Source organism: Sebastes umbrosus, chromosome 15 (assembly GCF_015220745.1).
Source record: "Sebastes umbrosus isolate fSebUmb1 chromosome 15, fSebUmb1.pri, whole genome shotgun sequence".
Taxonomy (NCBI): domain Eukaryota; kingdom Metazoa; phylum Chordata; class Actinopteri; order Perciformes; family Sebastidae; genus Sebastes; species Sebastes umbrosus.
In genome coordinates, this window is record NC_051283.1 from 17,479,250 (window position 1) to 17,487,211 (window position 7,962).

A 7,962-nucleotide genomic window follows, 5' to 3' on the forward strand; every position below is an offset into this window, starting at 1 on the left:
AGGGGGCGGGGCTTACGTGTGACGTCATTGCTGCGGGAAAAGCACGCGTGGTCGATTTGTTTTGATTGTGGGGGTACTTGCGCAGATTTAAGGGGAAAAATTAGGTCCCTTTTTTTGTGTGGCCGCATTCGCAGAGGCAGTCACGGGTATTACAAGCAACCGGTGGGGACGTGACCTGACACGAACCCCCCCCGGTGGGTCCAGATCAGAGAGGGAGGAAACACTCTGCTGCTGTGAGGACGACCAGCAGATCCATGAGAGAACAAGAGTTTGTCTCCATTAGAGATGTGTAACACCTGTCTCCATGAAGGCTGCAGCCTGCAGACTACACACACACACCCAAAATAACTTCTCATTCCTGCATTATGTAAAACTGCTTATGTATCATTTACAGTGCTGTGGGAAAAAAGTACTCCTTTATTGAAATAAAAAATAGCAATACAGCAATGTAAAAAAATAATGCACTGCATTTATGTGATCATTATGAAAAATCTTTCAAAGTGTTATGAATTAAGATAAAATAAGATAAGATCATTTATATTTCTGTATGACACAGATTAAAGGTAATAATTATAGTTAGAATAATTATAAATAATAATAATAATTATAGTTAGACAAATTTAGGAAAATGTAATTAGAGTATATGTATGGCTCAATAAGGAAGCTGGTTAATAATTAATAATTGACTTATGGAGAAGGGGTGGGATTAAATAAATGTATACTTCTTCTCACTCCTTTTCGAATATGTAAATCAAGGCATCAAGTGTTGACAATTTATTTTTCTTACGCTTTTCATTATATGTAATACCACTTGTTTCTGACTGTCTACTTGTTGGTATGATTTTGATTATTTTTCTTTATTTTTTCTTTTCTTTTTTTTGTATTCTACATGTTCGAAATAAATTTTGAAATGAAAATAAGATAAGATATTCCTTTATTAGTCCCGCAGTGGGGAAATTTGCAGTTTACAGGAGCAAAAAAACAAAAACAAGATTCATCAGCTAACAGTTAAAAAAGAGCTAAACAAAGTGTGCAAAATATGAACCATTTAAATAGAAGGAAGTATAAAAATAGGAGCAGTATATACAGTATTGACAATAAACAGACTATTAACAAAATTGCACAAGTGGAAAATGATATTGCACATTGAGAATGAAATGAAATTCCACCTGAAAATATTGCACAGTATGAATTACACCTTAGTAGTAATAATGATAATGATATTGCAATTATATTATATATATGAAATCTATTCATATAGGATTAGCATTTGTGTTGTAGTTTGTTGAGGTTTAGCTAAACTTAACTACTTTATAGTGTTGGGCAGGTTAATCTGCAAAAAAACAACTCAAAGTTAAAAAGACATTTTGAATCCTAAAAACATTATTTCGCAGTGCAGTATTGTTTTAAACTTAAATGAATTTAATCAACTAGAAACAGTGTATGTATCTTAAATAATGAAACAGGTTGGGGCAGTAGAATTATGAAAAAAAATTGGATTTCAGAAAATTGTTTAAATAAATTGATTTGGGGGATGACATATTTACATTTTTTTTTCACTTTTAAAAATAAAATAAAAATTGAAAGGACTCCAGATCAAAATGACTTGATAAGAGAGAGATTGTTTTTTTTCAACTTAAAAATGCATCATGTTGATCATATCATATATAGGCTATAAGTAAGCTAACTATAGCTGTCCAATAAATGCACTTAAGTACAGTACTTGAGTAAATGTACTTAGTTACATTCACTGGGTATCACATTGAAAGATAAGGCGGATACATGACACCACAGTATGTAACTACATTTACTGAAAGAATTCTGAAGTACTTGTGCTTTACTTGAGGATTTCCCTTTTATGCTAGTTTATACTGCACTACATTAATTTGAAAGCTATACTTACTTTGCAGAATATTGTCATACAAAAGATATAATCAGCTTAAAAAACATGATATATTGTAAAAGCTCCTTCTTGTCAAGTTCAAGTCCTTAAAGTCTTATTCATTATCTGCCAGTGCTGTAAGAATATAATGATCAGTTTTCAATGCAACTTTGTTTAAGTATTTTCTAAATAAAAAGTTTTGTTTTTTTTCATAATTCTAGTGCAGCATCTGACTTATTGTTTCTTTTTTGTGATAAAATGTTTTTGGTTTTAAAGATATGCATTGCGAATGATTAACAAAGAAAAATACTTAATTCAGAACAAAACACTAATTGAAAAAAAGATAGTTAAATAAATAAAATAAAACAAAAAAAATAACACAATTAAAATAATAATAATAATAATAACAATAATAATAATAATAATAATAATACATCTTAACTTGACTTATTGTTTCTTGCTTGAATATACAGATTCTAATTTTCTTGGACATACCTTTATATAACATTAAAATCTGGTTAATAAGTACTTTGACTTTTGATGCTTAAAGTACATTTTGTTGATAACACTTTGCTTAGGCCATATTTTGAACGCAGGACTTTTTACCCTGTCTTGAAGTGTTACTTTTACTTAAGTAAAAGATATAGAATAATTGTTCCACCTCTGTTATTGCAGGTTTCGTAGACAGGGCTGCAGACATACTGGAGTGTGAGTTACACATCCAGAGTGAAATATCTTTACAGGTGTTCTTCCCATCCACAGCTAGATGGCGATCTGATGCAACCAGCCTCATCTACAGTATGTTCATCCTGTACTGTTACAACAACTTATACACAATGTTTACTCTATATATGCAGTACTTGTACCATTTCTTGAGTATTTGCATTTTCTGGTACTTTATACTTCGACTCCACAACCTCTCAGAGGGAAATACTTACTTCACTGGAAAAGTAACTAGTACTTTTCAGATTACAATTTGTCATACTGTTCCTATCCAGTGAAAACCACATATCTCCAATTTTAGGGATTTTTCAATTTTAGTTCCTTTCTGGGTTGAGAAAAATCTCCTTCTTCTTAAGCTACATAAACAATTTAAAAGTCCTCTTGTAGTACAGTACTTGGTCACAGTGTCATGACTTACGGGGACACCGGAATAAAACAGAGCCATCGTTAATGTTTTTAGTAACACGTGTGCTGTGAAAAGGCCTATAAGAAAAAAGTGTAACTGTCACGCTCTAACAAGTTGTTAACTAACAGGAAAGTGAGGCAGATGTCAGTCACACCCACACAAGTCCTGAGAAGAGGTCTAATTAGACAAAGTAAATGAAAACACCTGTGTGGGTGAACTTAAGGTGTTTAAGTAGTGCTTACTAAATTAATTTGCGTTTTATAAGATTAACACAAATACCATAAACCCAGGGTTATATAGTATAATATTCCTGCATAGGAATACACAGGTGTCACTAATAACATCACTGACTGAATTATATTCAGGTGTGCTGGTTTCAGGGCCTTGCTGCTGTTGTGTAGGCTGGAATGACTAGTGGTCTTGTGGCTTTTCCTGCCATATATACAAACTTTATTCCTAACCATGAACCTAACCATAACTGAAATCATAATTATTTGATTGGTGGAGCTTGTCAGAGGAGGTGTGCAGCCTGGCAGCATGGTCTGCCTGCCAGCCGTTGACCTTTCACTGTAAGGATTTGCTTTTAGCCCTGCAACCCCTGATAAAAGTCCTATATGATATTTAAACAGGCGTGTTATCATTACGTTGTTGTTGTTAAAAAAAGGAACATTAATGGAGAGATATCTGAATATCTGAATAGAAATGTCAGACTTATTTCAGGGATTTATTTGGATTACCCAATGCACGAAAAATGCAACAGTCCCTTATTTTCTCTGGGTTCACCTGGAAAAGATCATTAGGCATTTTTGATGGCATCAGTTATTTATTTCATTTTGGTGAAGAACATCAGAAAAAAAAGAAGCCAAAAATGTGTTTGAAAAATTAAATCAGGCAAAAAATGACTTCACTCCCACCCACATGTCTGCTGATCGACATTTCTCAAAGCATCTGCTTTGCACCCAATTACGTTTAATACTACAGTAAGCCATTTAGGACCAGGATTTGAATTCAGTTTTCTGCAAATATCATTATACGCTGCATTATTCTATAACATAAATATAGAGCAGCGATGACTCAGATAGAGGAAACACTTTGTGTGTGTGTTGGCATGAACTCATACATTTTATGATGTTTGTGTTAAAATGCAGTCTTTCATCTGCATGCAACACATTTTCAATCCTCGTGCCACACTGTCTCACCGCGTTGCACGGCAATTAACAATCTCTCATCAAAAGTCAAATTCATTAACTCAGCTCTTTGAATAGCACCATGCCCTTCTCATCCCGACTCTGCTGTGGCTGGCAGCTCAGTGTTGAATGTGTCCTGACGATCGCAGTGACTCTGTTGATGTCAAGCAAGGCCATCTGTTTCTATAGACCTCAGCTGATGATGCAGGCATTTCAATACTATTACTGTACCTTCTGTGCTTCATCCATTATGTTTAAAGACGTATATTTGTGTCTGGACTTTTTGTCATAATCTATATTTATTTCCTATTTTGATCTATCTGATTTACTTATCTATTTTTAATGTGTTTTTGTTTATTTTATTACTGTTTGATTAGAATTTATTGCATTTACTGTGTCTATCTATGAGTTAAGTTTAATTTACTCTGTTCCCTGTGTATTCTTTAAGTGCTATGGAAATAAAAATAATTGTTTGCTGTAGCTAAAAAACACATTTATTTGCAGGTTCAGATGCATGTACACACATATTGTCACTTTTTCAGTTTATCTGAAGCATTAAAGCAGCAGAAACGGTCACTATATCCTGGTGTCCTTCGATGCTCCTAATGGCATCTGCAGGATCTCACAAACTGGAGGAAAACAACCAATTAGAGCCAAGCTGAAGCCTGCCGTCTCTACGCAGCTATCAATCACTCGTGAACTCCAATCAAACGGTCAAACTAGGCAGCGCTGATCAAATATGAGTCGATATTCTGTTACTGTAATGCCTATTTCTTGCCTCAAATGTTTTCAGAAACATCTTATAGTGTACTGTTTAGCTGTAAAATGAGAAAGTTTGTGACCTGGCAGCCATGTTGAGATCAGTTGAGGAAATACCAAGCACCGCCCACCAGCCGGAGCACAGCCAATAGGAACGGTCTCTCTCTGAAATGACCTGTGATTGGCCAAAGTCCCCCGTCACAGGCTACATTTTTTAAAGCCTGAAAACAGAGCCATGAGGAGGTGCAGAAGTCTAGTTTTCTCTCAGAACACTTGAATTACAATATGCTGAAAGCTTATTATGGAATTTTTGCCCAATGATGCCAAAAATATACTGCCTACTGAAGCTTTAAGTGTTGCTTTATAATTTTGGGAACACTCTCCGGTGTCTTTAACCTAAAAAGAAATGTCTAAAACCCCATTGGATTATCTAAAAAGTGCACTGTCACAAAGCTAAAAACAGGGCTGTTTTCCCTGAGCTCATGAAAAGTTAATATTTTGGAGATACATAGTTTTCACAGGCCAGCGACACACACACACACACACACACACACACACACACGCACACACACACACACACACACACACACACACACACACACATCAATCATGTCTTTCAAAACCAATCTTTCCTGCGTGCAGCTTCAGCTCTTGGCTTACGAAGCTGTTCCTGTTTTTCTGGACCCCTGCTCCTCAAGGAGGCTGTTGCCATGGAGACAAAGCCATACCCCCCCCCCCCGCTCCCCCCCCCTCCTGTCCCTGGGCTGCACCAGTATGACCAATGATTTCCTGTGAGTCAGTCACACACCTGCATTACACCTCATCCTGACAGGACATGTCTCACATGGGAAGTCACTGGTCTCACACATACTCAGAGCAATCTTGCGGTTGGTGTGTGTGTGTGCGTGTGTGTGTGTGTGTGTGTGTGTGTGTTTACTTCCAGCACAGATTGCCTGATGGGTTTGTGTCCTGGAAGTCCTGTGAGATTACACACCTGTGTGAAGGACACCTGCAGCAAACATAATTCTCACCAGCCTCTCGGAGACGATGCAGGTGTGAATCACTGTCTCTCTCCTCCACACCATCATCGCTCTCTCCCTTCTCCTCTACGATGACCCTGACCTCTCCAGGAATAGTGCATGAGTCAGGACCCCAGTCCACCTTAAAGTCCCTCATGTAAACCCTCTGAACAGGAGGTTGACGGTGTTAGAGGTGCATGAGAGCAGAGTGAAAAAATGTGACGGAGACACACAGAGAAGAGTGACTGAAATGGAAAAACATCAGTTGTCATGGGATTTAAAGCCAGGATGCAGCAGCATGCGTGACTCCAGAGGGAACACGGAGAATTATGGAAATGGAAAAGGTGGGATGTGAAAGAAAGTAATGGAGAGAGATGAATAAGTGTGAATCCTCTACAAGGGTGTCACTCCTAAAGGAATTTCTATATCGCTCCTTCTTTCCTTTTCCGTCCATTTGGCTCTTTGGAACAGAGACACAGAATAGAAGAACTATCCCATTCTTGACAAAACAATCTCCAGTAGTGGAATGTAGCTAATTACATTTGCTCAAGTACTTAAGTACACATTTGTGGTACTTGTACTTTATTTGAGTATTTCCATTACATGCCACATTATACCTCCACTCAACTTCAACTCAGAGCCAACTATTGTACTATTTACTACACAAGACGACTACTACACAATTATTTGACAGCTTTAGTAATTTTACAAATTAAAAATCTGCTAAATCGATTCCAGCTTCTCAAATGTGAGCATTTGCTGCTTTTCTTTGTCTTAAAATATACAGTAAACTGAATAATTGGGGGGTTTGGACTGTTAGTCGTAGAAACGAGCACCGTATGGAGGACAACTGGACAACAGGAAGACTATGTGAAAGCTCCAGAACAGCTGGTGTGGTCAGATTGTTTTGCTGTTTGCAAGGTCAAGAATGAACTTTCAGGTTCAAAACAGTCATTCTTGTTGCTTGTCGATCGAAAAAACGCCCGGAGGAGGACGTACTGCAAATCTAACACTATCCTCCTGCATATGATGTTTGTGCACATGCATCTATGTACAAATGAGAGGGAAATGCATATATGTGGACAAGTGTTTATTGTGTTTTATCCAAAAAAAAGCATATGGGCACACTGATAACTTTTATTGTCTGTGTATAACGTTTTTATAGGATATAATGTTGCTTTAGGTTTAGTGGTGTGGATCCTATAGCCAGTGCTGGTAGAATGTGGATTGGTTATCTTCACCTGCAGATTCACTGAAACAATGCCTGTAGTATGCTCCAAGAAGCTCTCTATGGGGCTGTACGGTCATCTGACTTTATCTCCCTCACACACACATTGTCCAGTAGAGGGAAGTTGGGCCTATAGCAGAGAGGACAATTCACCTTAATTAAGATTTTATGCTCAGAGGATCAGCTCTGTGTGTGTGTACTGAACCTGAGGTGCCTTAGTAGCCACATTGGGTGTTAAATTGTCTTTAAATAGCAATGCAGCGTCAGTACTCTCTTCAACACACACTTCAACATTAAAGGGACTGTTTGTAACTTTTTACACGTATAAATCTATCGGGTCGGGCGCACTCGCATATGTGCGCTCGCGTGTGGCTGGAGTCTCTGCTCCTCTGCCTGCTTGCCTTCACTCACACACCACGCGCGTTCTCGCAGTCTCGCTCCACCTCTACACGTGCATGCGCGCCCACTACACACTGCAGAAGACTTCGTAGCTCTGAGAATATCTAGTGAATGTACAGTGGACGTTTGTGCAGAAATAAATGCTGCAGCTCCTCCAGACCAACAGAGGTTTCCCATGTCTTGTGAAGTGACGGGACTCCGCAGCGAGAAACGTTATCGTCTCCGACTGGGTGCCGGTGTCTCCCTACGGGCGCAGTCGGGAGATGATAACGTTTCTCTTCCTGCTTCAGCCCCGGCACCGACCCGCTTTTCCTGCTTCAGCCGTCGGGGGACTGAAGCAGGAAAAGCCAACACTAGGA